This window comes from Coregonus clupeaformis, unplaced genomic scaffold (genome assembly GCF_020615455.1).
Source record: "Coregonus clupeaformis isolate EN_2021a unplaced genomic scaffold, ASM2061545v1 scaf1449, whole genome shotgun sequence".
NCBI classification, from domain to species: domain Eukaryota; kingdom Metazoa; phylum Chordata; class Actinopteri; order Salmoniformes; family Salmonidae; genus Coregonus; species Coregonus clupeaformis.
Window position 1 is genome coordinate 120694 of NW_025534903.1, and position 17020 is coordinate 137713.

General features: G+C 39.6%; 3 non-coding genes across 3 annotated transcripts; all 3 read left to right on the forward strand.

Annotated features, from left to right (window-relative positions):
• The first annotated feature begins 4111 nt into the window (after positions 1-4111).
• trnav-cac lies at positions 4112-4184 on the forward strand. The gene has a single exon. It is a non-coding gene; the product is annotated as a tRNA-Val (tRNA).
• A 5645-nt stretch (positions 4185-9829) lies between these two features.
• trnav-cac lies at positions 9830-9902 on the forward strand. Its single transcript has one exon. It is a non-coding gene; the product is annotated as a tRNA-Val (tRNA).
• Positions 9903-15561: 5659 nt separating this feature from the next.
• On the forward strand, positions 15562-15634 carry trnav-cac. Its single transcript has one exon. It is a non-coding gene; the product is annotated as a tRNA-Val (tRNA).
• The last annotated feature ends 1386 nt before the right edge of the window (positions 15635-17020 follow it).

Sequence of the window (17020 nt, forward strand, 5' to 3'; positions counted from 1 at the left end):
ACAGGATTGTGTCAAGGCACAGATCTGGGGAAGGGTACCAAAAATATCTGCAGCATTGAAGGTCCCCAAGAACACAGTGGCTTCCATCATTCTGAAATGGAAGAAGTTTGGAACCACCAAGACTCTTCCTAGAGCTGGCCGCCCAGCCAAACTGAGCAATCGGTGGAGAAGGGCCTTGGTCAGGAAGGTGACCAAGAACCCGATGGTCACTCTGACAGATCTCCAGAGTTTCTCTGTGGAAATGGGAGAATCTTCCAGAAGGACAACCATCTCTGCAGCACACCACCAATCAGGACTTTATGGTAGAGTGGCCAGACGGAAGCCACTCCTCAGTAAAAGGCACATGACAGCCCGCTTGGAGTTTGCCAAAAGGCACCTAAAGGACTCTCAGACCATGACAAACAAGATTCTCTTGTCTGATGAAACCAAGATTGAACTCTTTGGCCTGAATGCCAAGTGTCAGGTCTGTAGGAAACCTGGCACCACCCCTATGGTGAATCATGGTGGTGGCAGCATCATGCTGTGGGGATGTTTTTCAGCGGCAGGGACTGAGAGACTAGTCAGGATCGTGGGAAAGATGAACGGAGCAAAGTACAGAGAAATCCTTGATGAAAACCTTCTCCAGAGTGCTCAGGACCTCAGACTGGGGCAAAGGTTCACCTTCCAACAGGACAACGTCCCTAAGCACACAGCCAAGACAACTCAGGAGTGTCTTCGGGACAAGTCTCTGAATGTCCTTCAGTGGCCCAGCCAGAGCCCGGATTTGATCCCGATCGAACATCTCTGGAGAGACCTGAAAATAGCTGTGCAGCAACGCTCCCCATCCAATCTGACAGAGTTTGAGAGAATCTGCAGAGAGGAATGGGAGAAACTCCCCCAAATACAGGTATGCCAAGCTTGTAGCATCATACCCAAGAAGAATCGAGGCTGTAATCGCTGCCAAAGGTGCTTCAACAAAGTACTGAGTAAAGGGTCTGAATACTTATGTAAATATGATTTTTTCAGTTTTTTATTTTGAATGAATTAGCAAAAATTCTAAAAACCTGTTTTGGATTTGTCATTATGGGATATTGTGTGTAGATTGATGAGGGAAAACAACTATTTAATAAGGCTGTAACGTAACAAAATGTGGACAAAGGGGTCTGAATACTTTCCGAATGCACTGTAAATGGTAATGATTTGTTTAGCATAGCAACCATTGAAAATACAATGGTTAGAACGAACTATAAGCCCATTTGGCTAACAACTTCAAAATCTCAGAACTAACAACTGCCGTTTGCCCGGACTATATTGTATGGTGGAAGGATGAAATTAAATTAATTTACTCAATAACGTTTTTATGAAAACATGTCGTTAATCTTTTAAAAAATATGTTGGCAACCATTTTTCTAAAAGCAATAAGGCCCTCAAACCCGGGAATGATCTAGAATAACAATGTCCTAAGAGCTGTTTCCCGGCCCTTGGCTTCCCCCTCAGGCCTAAGAACAGCCCTTATTCAGGAGTTATTCACACAATAATTCCCGGGTTCTCAAGCCTTATTGCTTAATTAATGGACTAAGTAATTTCTGACTTCATTAGGTTCTGAGAGCACTAAATGTCGCACCCAGGAAAACTCACACCCTGAGTATTTGACTAATTAAGTTACCGTAGTGTAGTGGTTATCACGTTCGCCTAACACGCGAAAGGTCCCCGGTTCGAGACCGGGCGGAAACACATTTTAACAAATTAGACAGTAAGCCAATGACAGAAAATACAGTGAAAATCGAGTATTCACTTAGGGCCCGATCCTGATTTAGGAATTTATGCCTTTCCTATGCATTTTCAGTATTTGGTATTCAGACTGTCCTTTTTCAGTCACATAACGCACTCTGCAGGTGTGCTCGCTTGGGCGCTCTGAATAAATTCAATTAAACCGCTGAAAACTCTCCTACTTGCTGGTCAACAGATTTTCTCTTGGAGTTTTCCTTCAATGGGTTTTTCAGTACATTTATCTTAAGCCATCCCTTTAAATAGGGTGTACCTTTAATTTGAATTTTGTTGACAGACTCAATAGAAGACATTCAGAGAACGGGGTCAGATAATAGGGATCAATGAAGGAAAGCCATCTATGCATATTCGTCTCGGTTTTAGCACCAACTGGTAGATTTCAAAATACTTTGACCTTGTAGATTATTTAGGCATATTCACATTTTAGGGTTAGGAAAGTAAGTATGAATAATGAAAAATGGTTTGGAGAGCCTTTACACACAACATATATTGATGAATAAAAAATACAGTGGTTTGATTCATCCTGAAAGTTGTCATATTCAAGTTCAAACCATAATAAATGTATGTGGGAATTACTGACGTGGCTCCCGATAGTGGCTAAAATGTAACATGATAGAAATGGTAAAATAAAACTGTGAAAAGCCGGGCATATAATCAAAACATTTTAAAGCGCATACATCAACTCGGCAGGTTCAGCCCTACAGAAGCCTATAGATTGGGTCTCCAAATTTCATCTATGCAAATTATGATGGCACACAATTAAAATTCCTTTCTAACCAGCTAATCAAATCATATCAAATGGTATTTGTCACATACACATGTTTAGCAGATGTTATTGCGGGTGTAGCGAAATGCTTGTGTTTCTAGCTCTAACAGTGCAGTGATATCTAACAATTCACAACAATATAAAAGTAAAAGAATGGAATTAAGAAATATATAAATAAATCAAATCAAATCAAAATCAGTATGAAATTTTTTTTTATGCACTCACTAAGTGTATGTTGCTCTGGATAAGAGTGTCTGCTAAATGACTAAAATGTTAATGTAAAAATGTAAATATTAGGACGAGCATTGTCGGAGGTGGCATAGACTAAAATACAGTAGAATATAATACAGTATATACATATGAGATGAGTAAAGCAAAAATATGTAAACATTATTAAAGAGACTAGTGTTCCATTATTAAAGTGGCCAGTGATTTCAAATCTATGTGTATAGGGCAGCAGCCTCTAAGGTGCAGGGTTATGTAACCGGGTGGGAGCCGCCTGCAAAGCTATTTATATCCAATTTAACTGTGGAAAAGGGGCCGCAATACATGTCATGTTGATATGAATTTCAGTTTGCTTCCATATGGCTGGTTTCACATTCGTCACCAGGGATCATAAGGAAAAACTATCTAAAACAATTGCTATGTGTATTTGCAATCCCCTTCTCCAAACGGATAACTCATTTATCTAGCTCTTATCAATAGCTCTTATCAATTTATAAATTACAGTGCATGGAGAATGCTGTTATTTCTATTGGATAAAAGAAAGTAGATGCTTTTTCCACTTGGAACCGGCATGTTCGCTCAACCTTATGGATGGTTTCCCTTACGCGTAAAGGTGTTGGAATTATGACGTAATTAAGTCAAGGTCAGAATACAGCGAATCTGTAGACAAACCTCTGCCACAACTTCATTTATTTGAGCTCCACGTCAAATGAATAGTGGGTGAATAGCAGGCTATTCTCATGCTCAGATTCGAAAATGCTAATGAGCATCAAAGTAGACATCATGCAAAACTACAAATCCCTGCAAGCTCCTGCACTTCATATCTAGCTGACACATTTGCTAACAGGTATTGTGTCAATTTAAAACTTGTACAAGACAGTTCACAGAATTGTCAATTTAAAGAAATGTAGCCAATTGAGTCATTACTTCATTTAGCTAACATTAGATAGTTAATCCAGAGATTCTTACCTTTGCCTCAATTCGGCAGTCTTGTCCAGATCATCATGGCAATTGTAGTTTTTTATGATAGCCACATTAGCAGCTAATTAGCGTTTCATTTTGGGGGGGGTAAATACAGGCGAATATATTTATAAAAGTAACTTTGTCCTAGAGAGATTTACACGGTTACCATGCCAGGGTAAGCCTACAAGAAACACAGCCCTTATTTTAAGTGTTTCTAAAATCACCTATGGGGAAAATGAATGGTGGAAAAACAATTGGAACCATTTCCCTGTTCGACCGCTAGTTTTTATGGATGTTATTAGTCTTACTATGGTAATCCAGTTGGAATATTATGGGTGGTAGACTTGTATGCATTCCTAATGATTTCCATGACTTCGATCTTTTCTGTCTGTTTCCGTAGTGTAGTGGTTATCACGTTCGCCTCACACGCGAAAGGTCCCCGGTTCGAAACCGGGCGGAAACATGTTTTATTCAAACAGGTATGTTGATAACTGAAAAAAAACTAAACAAATAGATAGGCCTACAGCATACATAAATAGACACGTCTTGGACATTTCTTTCAATAACCAGAGGCAATGCAATGTTATAAAACCGGTAGTTTGGATCCTGGCTGCTAATTGGTTGATAGCAGGGAGTTAAAGCACCACAATCCCCGCATTCTCCGGGTAGTGCCTGTTAACGGTGCCATTAGATGTATAAATGCGCATCCACTGTCCCACAGCCCAGCCAGTCAATTTATTAACTTAATCTCCCCTGGAAAAAAGCGTCTAGGCCAATGGTATTCAAACCTTTTCAGCAGGGACCCCATTTTTTCCTCCAGAATTGGTAGACTTTTTTTCTCGTGATCCCACCCCAAATACAACTTTAAAATCGGTAAAATCAACAAATAACATTTAATTACTCAATACAATTATTTTTTTCTAATTCTTTCTCAAACATTTCTATATTGTCTCATACAATAATCTGTACTCATAATTTTTTTATCCTAAAAAATAAATATATATAACCCCACTGTAGTTCCCGCTGACTTTAAATACCACTGGTCTAGACAATATTTCCCAATGCTACTAGGCTAGCATATGGTTTGCAACAGTTGGGGTTTGTCTAAACCAGGGTTGTCAAACCCTGTTCCTGGAGAGCTACCCTCCTGTAGGTTTTCGCTCCAACCCCAGGTGTTACTAACCTGATTCATCTTATCAACCTGCTAATTATTAGAATCAGGTGTGCTAGATTAGGGTTGGAGCAAAAACCTACAGGACGGTAGCTCTCCAGGAACAGGGTTGGGCAGTCCTGGTCTAAACCTTGCTGTCTGCCTCTCTGACCTGTGGAAAAATGTTGCTGATTTTTGGTGATCTCCACCCTGCAATGCGTATGAACGTGACGAGACTGACAGCTTCTCTGAGCCAGGCAAATTCATCTATCAGGGTCATTATAATGGATATATCCAAAGAAATGGCAATAGAATCCAAGGTAAAACCAATGAAAGTACACATAGTTTTCTGTCATTTCAGCTGCTAAATGTGATTGTGTGTTTAGATTTAGTTGGCTGGCTAGCAAAGGAGAAGGAGCTAGCCTGCATAGCTACAGTGCATTCGCAAAGTATTCAGACCCCTTCCTTTTTTCCACATTTTGTTACGTTACAGCCTTATTCTAAAATGGATTAAATAAAAATAAAAAATCTACACACGATACGCTATAATGACAACGCAATCATTTAATAAAAAAAAAATGTATTTATAAAAACACAAAACAGAAATACCTTATTTACATAAGTATTCAGACCCTTTGCTATGAGGCTCGAAATGGAGCTCTGGAGCATCATTTTTCCATTGCTCATCCTTGAGATGTTTCTACAACTTGATTGGAGTCCACCTGTGGTAAATTAAATTGATTGGACATGATTTGGAAAGGCACACACCTGTCTGTCTATATACGTCCCACAGTTGACAGTGCATGTCAGAGCATAAACCAAGCCATGAGGTCGAAGGAATTGTCCGTAGAGCTCCGAGACAGGATTGTGTCAAGGCACAGATCTGGGGAAGGGTACCAAAAAATATCTGCAGCATTGAAGGTCCCCAAGAACACAGTGGCTTCCATCATTCTGAAATGGAAGAAGTTTGGAACCACCAAGACTCTTCCTAGAGCTGGCCGCCCAGCCAAACTGAGCAATCGGTGGAGAAGGGCCTTGGTCAGGAAGGTGACCAAGAACCCGATGGTCACTCTGACAGATCTCCAGAGTTTCTCTGTGGAAATGGGAGAATCTTCCAGAAGGACAACCATCTCTGCAGCACACCACCAATCAGGACTTTATGGTAGAGTGGCCAGACGGAAGCCACTCCTCAGTAAAAGGCACATGACAGCCCGCTTGGAGTTTGCCAAAAGGCACCTAAAGGACTCTCAGACCATGACAAACAAGATTCTCTTGTCTGATGAAACCAAGATTGAACTCTTTGGCCTGAATGCCAAGTGTCAGGTCTGTAGGAAACCTGGCACCACCCCTATGGTGAATCATGGTGGTGGCAGCATCATGCTGTGGGGATGTTTTTCAGCGGCAGGGACTGAGAGACTAGTCAGGATCGTGGGAAAGATGAACGGAGCAAAGTACAGAGAAATCCTTGATGAAAACCTTCTCCAGAGTGCTCAGGACCTCAGACTGGGGCAAAGGTTCACCTTCCAACAGGACAACGTCCCTAAGCACACAGCCAAGACAACTCAGGAGTGTCTTCGGGACAAGTCTCTGAATGTCCTTCAGTGGCCCAGCCAGAGCCCGGATTTGATCCCCGATCGAACATCTCTGGAGAGACCTGAAAATAGCTGTGCAGCAACGCTCCCCATCCAATCTGACAGAGTTTGAGAGAATCTGCAGAGAGGAATGGGAGAAACTCCCCCAAATACAGGTATGCCAAGCTTGTAGCATCATACCCAAGAAGAATCGAGGCTGTAATCGCTGCCAAAGGTGCTTCAACAAAGTACTGAGTAAAGGGTCTGAATACTTATGTAAATATGATTTTTCAGTTTTTTATTTTGAATGAATTAGCAAAAAATTCTAAAAACCTGTTTTGGATTTGTCATTATGGGATATTGTGTGTAGATTGATGAGGGAAAACAACTATTTAATAAGGCTGTAACGTAACAAAATGTGGACAAAGGGGTCTGAATACTTTCCGAATGCACTGTAAATGGTAATGATTTGTTTAGCATAGCAACCATTGAAAATACAATGGTTAGAACGAACTATAAGCCCATTTGGCTAACAACTTCAAAATCTCAGAACTAACAACTGCCGTTTGCCCGGACTATATTGTATGGTGGAAGGATGAAATTAAATTAATTTACTCAATAACGTTTTTATGAAAACATGTCGTTAATCTTTTTAAAAATATGTTGGCAACCATTTTCTAAAAGCAATAAGGCCCTCAAACCCGGGAATGATCTAGAATAACAATGTCCTAAGAGCTGTTTCCCCGGCCCTTGGCTTCCCCTCAGGCCTAAGAACAGCCCTTATTCAGGAGTTATTCACACGATAATTCCCGGGTTCTCAAGCCTTATTGCTTAATTAATGGACTAAGTAATTTCTGACTTCATTAGGTTCTGAGAGCACTAAATGTCGCACCCAGGAAAACTCACACCCTGAGTATTTGACTAATTAAGTTACCGTAGTGTAGTGGTTATCACGTTCGCCTAACACGCGAAAGGTCCCCGGTTCGAGACCGGGCGGAAACACATTTTAACAAATTAGACAGTAAGCCAATGACAGAAAATACAGTGAAAATCGAGTATTCACTTAGGGCCCGATCCTGATTTAGGAATTTATGCCTTTCCTATGCATTTTCAGTATTTGGTATTCAGACTGTCCTTTTTCAGTCACATAACGCACTCTGCAGGTGTGCTCGCTTGGCGCTCTGAATAAATTCAATTAAACCGCTGAAAACTCTCCTACTTGCTGGTCAACAGATTTTCTCTTGGAGTTTTCCTTCAATGGGTTTTTCAGTACATTTATCTTAAGCCATCCCTTTAAATAGGGTGTACCTTTAATTTGAATTTTGTTGACAGACTCAATAGAAGACATTCAGAGAACGGGGTCAGATAATAGGGATCAATGAAGGAAAGCCATCTATGCATATTCGTCTCCGTTTTAGCACCAACTGGTAGATTTCAAAATACTTTGACCTTGTAGATTATTTAGGCATATTCACATTTTAGGGTTAGGAAAGTAAGTATGAATAATGAAAAATGGTTTGGAGAGCCTTTACACACAACATATATTGATGAATAAAAAATACAGTGGTTTGATTCATCCTGAAAGTTGTCATATTCAAGTTCAAACCATAATAAATGTATGTGGGAATTACTGACGTGGCTCCCGATAGTGGCTAAAATGTAACATGATAGAAATGGTAAAATAAAACTGTGAAAAGCCGGGCATATAATCAAAACATTTTAAAGCGCATACATCAACTCGGCAGGTTCAGCCCTACAGAAGCCTATAGATTGGGTCTCCAAATTTCATCTATGCAAATTATGATGGCACACAATTAAAATTCCTTTCTAACCAGCTAATCAAATCATATCAAATGGTATTTGTCACATACACATGTTTAGCAGATGTTATTGCGGGTGTAGCGAAATGCTTGTGTTTCTAGCTCTAACAGTGCAGTGATATCTAACAATTCACAACAATATAAAAGTAAAAGAATGGAATTAAGAAATATATAAATAAATCAAATCAAATCAAAATCAGTTTTTTTATGCACTCACTAAGTGTATGTTGCTCTGGATAAGAGTGTCTGCTAAATGACTAAAATGTTAATGTAAAAATGTAAATATTAGGACGAGCATTGTCGGAGGTGGCATAGACTAAAATACAGTAGAATATAATACAGTATATACATATGAGATGAGTAAAGCAAAAATATGTAAACATTATTAAAGAGACTAGTGTTCCATTATTAAAGTGGCCAGTGATTTCAAATCTATGTGTATAGGGCAGCAGCCTCTAAGGTGCAGGGTTATGTAACCGGGTGGGAGCCGCCTGCAAAGCTATTTATATCCAATTTAACTGTGGAAAAGGGGCCGCAATACATGTCATGTTGATATGAATTTCAGTTTGCTTCCATATGGCTGGTTTCACATTCGTCACCAGGGATCATAAGGAAAAACTATCTAAAACAATTGCTATGTGTATTTGCAATCCCCTTCTCCAAACGGATAACTCATTTATCTAGCTCTTATCAATAGCTCTTATCAATTTATAAATTACAGTGCATGGAGAATGCTGTTATTTCTATTGGATAAAAGAAAGTAGATGCTTTTTCCACTTGGAACCGGCATGTTCGCTCAACCTTATGGATGGTTTCCTTACGCGTAAAGGTGTTGGAATTATGACGTAATTAAGTCAAGGTCAGAATACAGCGAATCTGTAGACAAACCTCTGCCACAACTTCATTTATTTGAGCTCCACGTCAAATGAATAGTGGGTGAATAGCAGGCTATTCTCATGCTCAGATTCGAAAATGCTAATGAGCATCAAAGTAGACATCATGCAAAACTACAAATCCCTGCAAGCTCCTGCACTTCATATCTAGCTGACACATTTGCTAACAGGTATTGTGTCAATTTAAAACTTGTACAAGACAGTTCACAGAATTGTCAATTTAAAGAAATGTAGCCAATTGAGTCATTACTTCATTTAGCTAACATTAGATAGTTAATCCAGAGATTCTTACCTTTGCCTCAATTCGGCAGTCTTGTCCAGATCATCATGGCAATTGTAGTTTTTTATGATAGCCACATTAGCAGCTAATTAGCGTTTCATTTTGGGGGTAAATACAGGCGAATATATTTATAAAAGTAACTTTGTCCTAGAGAGATTTACACGGTTACCATGCCAGGGTAAGCCTACAAGAAACACAGCCCTTATTTTAAGTGTTTCTAAAATCACCTATGGGGAAAATGAATGGTGGAAAAACAATTGGAACCATTTCCCTGTTCGACCGCTAGTTTTTATGGATGTTATTAGTCTTACTATGGTAATCCAGTTGGAATATTATGGGTGGTAGACTTGAATGCATTCCTAATGATTTCCATGACTTCGATCCTTTTCTGTCTGTTTCCGTAGTGTAGTGGTTATCACGTTCGCCTCACACGCGAAAGGTCCCCGGTTCGAAACCGGGCGGAAACATGTTTTATTCAAACAGGTATGTTGATAACTGAAAAAAAACTAAACAAATAGATAGGCCTACAGCATACATAAATAGACACGTCTTGGACATTTCTTTCAATAACCAGAGGCAATGCAATGTTATAAAACCGGTAGTTTGGATCCTGGCTGCTAATTGGTTGATAGCAGGGAGTTAAAGCACCACAATTCCCCGCATTCTCCGGGTAGTGCCTGTTAACGGTGCCATTAGATGTATAAATGCGCATCCACTGTCCCACAGCCCAGCCAGTCAATTTATTAACTTAATCTCCCCTGGAAAAAAGCGTCTAGGCCAATGGTATTCAAACCTTTTCAGCAGGGACCCCATTTTTTCCTCCAGAATTGGTAGACTTTTTTTCTCGTGATCCCACCCCCAAATACAACTTTAAAATCGGTAAAATCAACAAATAACATTTAATTACTCAATACAATTATTTTTTCTAATTCTTTCTCAAACATTTCTATATTGTCTCATACAATAATCTGTACTCATAATTTTTTTATCCTAAAAAAATAAATATATATAACCCCACTGTAGTTCCCGCTGACTTTAAATACCACTGGTCTAGACAATATTTCCCAATGCTACTAGGCTAGCATATGGTTTGCAACAGTTGGGGTTTGTCTAAACCAGGGTTGTCAAACCCTGTTCCTGAGAGCTACCCTCCTGTAGGTTTTCGCTCCAACCCCAGGTGTTACTAACCTGATTCATCTTATCAACCTGCTAATTATTAGAATCAGGTGTGCTAGATTAGGGTTGGAGCAAAAACCTACAGGACGGTAGCTCTCCAGGAACAGGGTTGGGCAGTCCTGGTCTAAACCTTGCTGTCTGCCTCTCTGACCTGTGGAAAAATGTTGCTGATTTTTGGTGATCTCCACCCTGCAATGCGTATGAACGTGACGAGACTGACAGCTTCTCTGAGCCAGGCAAATTCATCTATCAGGGTCATTATAATGGATATATCCAAAGAAATGGCAATAGAATCCAAGGTAAAACCAATGAAAGTACACATAGTTTTCTGTCATTTCAGCTGCTAAATGTGATTGTGTGTTTAGATTTAGTTGGCTGGCTAGCAAAGGAGAAGGAGCTAGCCTGCATAGCTACAGTGCATTCGCAAAGTATTCAGACCCCTTCCTTTTTTCCACATTTTGTTACGTTACAGCCTTATTCTAAAATGGATTAAATAAAAATAAAAAATCTACACACGATACGCTATAATGACAACGCAATCATTTAATAAAAAAAAAATGTATTTATAAAAACACAAAACAGAAATACCTTATTTACATAAGTATTCAGACCCTTTGCTATGAGGCTCGAAATGGAGCTCTGGAGCATCATTTTTCCATTGCTCATCCTTGAGATGTTTCTACAACTTGATTGGAGTCCACCTGTGGTAAATTAAATTGATTGGACATGATTTGGAAAGGCACACACCTGTCTGTCTATATACGTCCCACAGTTGACAGTGCATGTCAGAGCATAAACCAAGCCATGAGGTCGAAGGAATTGTCCGTAGAGCTCCGAGACAGGATTGTGTCAAGGCACAGATCTGGGGAAGGGTACCAAAAAATATCTGCAGCATTGAAGGTCCCCAAGAACACAGTGGCTTCCATCATTCTGAAATGGAAGAAGTTTGGAACCACCAAGACTCTTCCTAGAGCTGGCCGCCCAGCCAAACTGAGCAATCGGTGGAGAAGGGCCTTGGTCAGGAAGGTGACCAAGAACCCGATGGTCACTCTGACAGATCTCCAGAGTTTCTCTGTGGAAATGGGAGAATCTTCCAGAAGGACAACCATCTCTGCAGCACACCACCAATCAGGACTTTATGGTAGAGTGGCCAGACGGAAGCCACTCCTCAGTAAAAGGCACATGACAGCCCGCTTGGAGTTTGCCAAAAGGCACCTAAAGGACTCTCAGACCATGACAAACAAGATTCTCTTGTCTGATGAAACCAAGATTGAACTCTTTGGCCTGAATGCCAAGTGTCAGGTCTGTAGGAAACCTGGCACCACCCCTATGGTGAATCATGGTGGTGGCAGCATCATGCTGTGGGGATGTTTTTCAGCGGCAGGGACTGAGAGACTAGTCAGGATCGTGGGAAAGATGAACGGAGCAAAGTACAGAGAAATCCTTGATGAAAACCTTCTCCAGAGTGCTCAGGACCTCAGACTGGGGCAAAGGTTCACCTTCCAACAGGACAACGTCCCTAAGCACACAGCCAAGACAACTCAGGAGTGTCTTCGGGACAAGTCTCTGAATGTCCTTCAGTGGCCCAGCCAGAGCCCGGATTTGATCCCGATCGAACATCTCTGGAGAGACCTGAAAATAGCTGTGCAGCAACGCTCCCCATCCAATCTGACAGAGTTTGAGAGAATCTGCAGAGAGGAATGGGAGAAACTCCCCAAATACAGGTATGCCAAGCTTGTAGCATCATACCCAAGAAGAATCGAGGCTGTAATCGCTGCCAAAGGTGCTTCAACAAAGTACTGAGTAAAGGGTCTGAATACTTATGTAAATATGATTTTTCAGTTTTTTATTTTGAATGAATTAGCAAAAAATTCTAAAAACCTGTTTTGGATTTGTCATTATGGGATATTGTGTGTAGATTGATGAGGGAAAACAACTATTTAATAAGGCTGTAACGTAACAAAATGTGGACAAAGGGGTCTGAATACTTTCCGAATGCACTGTAAATGGTAATGATTTGTTTAGCATAGCAACCATTGAAAATACAATGGTTAGAACGAACTATAAGCCCATTTGGCTAACAACTTCAAAATCTCAGAACTAACAACTGCCGTTTGCCCGGACTATATTGTATGGTGGAAGGATGAAATTAAATTAATTTACTCAATAACGTTTTTATGAAAACATGTCGTTAATCTTTTTAAAAAATATGTTGGCAACCATTTTCTAAAAGCAATAAGGCCCTCAAACCCGGGAATGATCTAGAATAACAATGTCCTAAGAGCTGTTTCCCCGGCCCTTGGCTTCCCCTCAGGCCTAAGAACAGCCCTTATTCAGGAGTTATTCACACGATAATTCCCGGGTTCTCAAGCCTTATTGCTTAATTAATGGACTAAGTAATTTCTGACTTCATTAGGTTCTGAGAGCACTAAATGTCGCACCCAGGAAAACTCACACCCTGAGTATTTGACTAATTAAGTTACCGTAGTGTAGTGGTTATCACGTTCGCCTAACACGCGAAAGGTCCCCGGTTCGAGACCGGGCGGAAACACATTTTAACAAATTAGACAGTAAGCCAATGACAGAAAATACAGTGAAAATCGAGTATTCACTTAGGGCCCGATCCTGATTTAGGAATTTATGCCTTTCCTATGCATTTTCAGTATTTGGTATTCAGACTGTCCTTTTTCAGTCACATAACGCACTCTGCAGGTGTGCTCGCTTGGGCGCTCTGAATAAATTCAATTAAACCGCTGAAAACTCTCCTACTTGCTGGTCAACAGATTTTCTCTTGGAGTTTTCCTTCAATGGGTTTTTCAGTACATTTATCTTAAGCCATCCCTTTAAATAGGGTGTACCTTTAATTTGAATTTTGTTGACAGACTCAATAGAAGACATTCAGAGAACGGGGTCAGATAATAGGGATCAATGAAGGAAAGCCATCTATGCATATTCGTCTCCGTTTTAGCACCAACTGGTAGATTTCAAAATACTTTGACCTTGTAGATTATTTAGGCATATTCACATTTTAGGGTTAGGAAAGTAAGTATGAATAATGAAAAATGGTTTGGAGAGCCTTTACACACAACATATATTGATGAATAAAAAATACAGTGGTTTGATTCATCCTGAAAGTTGTCATATTCAAGTTCAAACCATAATAAATGTATGTGGGAATTACTGACGTGGCTCCCGATAGTGGCTAAAATGTAACATGATAGAAATGGTAAAATAAAACTGTGAAAAGCCGGGCATATAATCAAAACATTTTAAAGCGCATACATCAACTCGGCAGGTTCAGCCCTACAGAAGCCTATAGATTGGGTCTCCAAATTTCATCTATGCAAATTATGATGGCACACAATTAAAATTCCTTTCTAACCAGCTAATCAAATCATATCAAATGGTATTTGTCACATACACATGTTTAGCAGATGTTATTGCGGGTGTAGCGAAATGCTTGTGTTTCTAGCTCTAACAGTGCAGTGATATCTAACAATTCACAACAATATAAAAGTAAAAGAATGGAATTAAGAAATATATAAATAAATCAAATCAAATCAAAATCAGTATGACAATTTTTTTTTATGCACTCACTAAGTGTATGTTGCTCTGGATAAGAGTGTCTGCTAAATGACTAAAATGTTAATGTAAAAATGTAAATATTAGGACGAGCATTGTCGGAGGTGGCATAGACTAAAATACAGTAGAATATAATACAGTATATACATATGAGATGAGTAAAGCAAAAATATGTAAACATTATTAAAGAGACTAGTGTTCCATTATTAAAGTGGCCAGTGATTTCAAATCTATGTGTATAGGGCAGCAGCCTCTAAGGTGCAGGGTTATGTAACCGGGTGGGAGCCGCCTGCAAAGCTATTTATATCCAATTTAACTGTGGAAAAGGGGCCGCAATACATGTCATGTTGATATGAATTTCAGTTTGCTTCCATATGGCTGGTTTCACATTCGTCACCAGGGATCATAAGGAAAAACTATCTAAAACAATTGCTATGTGTATTTGCAATCCCCTTCTCCAAACGGATAACTCATTTATCTAGCTCTTATCAATAGCTCTTATCAATTTATAAATTACAGTGCATGGAGAATGCTGTTATTTCTATTGGATAAAAGAAAGTAGATGCTTTTTCCACTTGGAACCGGCATGTTCGCTCAACCTTATGGATGGTTTCCTTACGCGTAAAGGTGTTGGAATTATGACGTAATTAAGTCAAGGTCAGAATACAGCGAATCTGTAGACAAACCTCTGCCACAACTTCATTTATTTGAGCTCCACGTCAAATGAATAGTGGGTGAATAGCAGGCTATTCTCATGCTCAGATTCGAAAATGCTAATGAGCATCAAAGTAGACATCATGCAAAACTACAAATCCCTGCAAGCTCCTGCACTTCATATCTAGCTGACACATTTGCTAACAGGTATTGTGTCAATTTAAAACTTGTACAAGACAGTTCACAGAATTGTCAATTTAAAGAAATGTAGCCAATTGAGTCATTACTTCATTTAGCTAACATTAGATAGTTAATCCAGAGATTCTTACCTTTGCCTCAATTCGGCAGTCTTGTCCAGATCATCATGGCAATTGTAGTTTTTTATGATAGCCACATTAGCAGCTAATTAGCGTTTCATTTTTGGGGGGTAAATACAGGCGAATATATTTATAAAAGTAACTTTGTCCTAGAGAGATTTACACGGTTACCATGCCAGGGTAAGCCTACAAGAAACACAGCCCTTATTTTAAGTGTTTCTAAAATCACCTATGGGGAAAATGAATGGTGGAAAAACAATTGGAACCATTTCCCTGTTCGACCGCTAGTTTTTATGGATGTTATTAGTCTTACTATGGTAATCCAGTTGGAATATTATGGGTGGTAGACTTGTATGCATTCCTAATGATTTCCATGACTTCTGATCCTTTTCTGTCTGTTTCCGTAGTGTAGTGGTTATCACGTTCGCCTCACACGTGAAAGGTCCCCGGTTCGAAACCGGGCGGAAACATGTTTTATTCAAACAGGTATGTTGTAACGAAAAAACTAAACAAATAGATAGGCCCACAGCATACATAAATAGACACGTCTTGGACATTCAATAACCAGAGGCAATGCAATGTTATAAAACCGTAGTTTGGATCCTGGCGATTGGTTGAAGCAGGGAGTTAAAGCACCACAATCCCCGCATTTCCGGCTTAAGGTGCCATTTCCACGTCCCACAGCCCAGCCAGTCAATTTATTAACTACTCCTGGAAAAAAGGTAGTGGTATTCAAAAGAGGGACCCCATTTTTTCCTCCAGAATTGGTAGACTTTTTTTTCTCGTGATCCCACCCCAAATACAACTTTAAAATGGTAAAATAACAAAAACATTAATATAATACAATATTTTTTATTTTCTCAAACATTTCAATTGTTCATACAAAATTGTACTCATAATTTTTTATAAAAAATAAATATATATAACCCCACTGTAGTTCCCGCGACTTAAATAAGGCTGATAATATTTCCCAATGCTACTAGGCTAGCATATGGTTTGAACAGGGGGTTTGTTAAAAGGGTTTGTGAGAGATCCGTAGGGTTTCGCCCAACCCCAGGTGTTATAACCGATTCATATCAACCAATAAGAATAGGTGTGTAGAAGGTGGAGCAAAACCTACAGAAGCTCCAGGAACAGGGTTGGGAGTCTGGTTAAACTTGCTGTTGCCTCTCTGACCTGTGGAAAAATGTTGTGATTTTTGGTGATCTCCACCCTGCAATGGTATGAAGTGAGAGACTGACAGCTTCTCTGAGAAAATCCATCATCAGGGATTATAATGGATATATCCAAAGAAATGGGAATAGAATCCAAGGTAAAACCAATGAAAGTACACATAGTTTTCTGTCATTTCAGCTGCTAAATGTGATTGTGTGTTTAGATTTAGTTGGTGGCTAGCAAAGGAGAAGGAGCTAGCTGCATAGCTACAGTGATCGCAAAGATTCAGACCCCTTCTTTTTCCACATTTTGTTAGTTATACTATTTAAAATGGATTAAATAAAAATAAAAAATAACACGAGACGTATAATGACAAGAATCATTTAATAAAAAAAAATGTATTATAAAAAACACAAAACAGAAATACCTTATTTACATAAGTATTCAGACCCTTGGCTATGAGGTTCGAAATGGAGGTGGAGCATCATTTTTCATTGCTCATCCTTGAGATGTTTCTACAACTGATTGGAGTCCACCTGTGGTAAATTAAATGATTACATGATTTGGAAAGGCACACACCTGTCTGCTCTAATACGTCCCACAGTTGACAGTGCATGTCGAGAGCATAAACCAAGCGATGAGGTCGAAGAATTGTGTAGAGCTCCGAGACAGGATTGTGTAAGAAGATCTGGGGAAGGGTA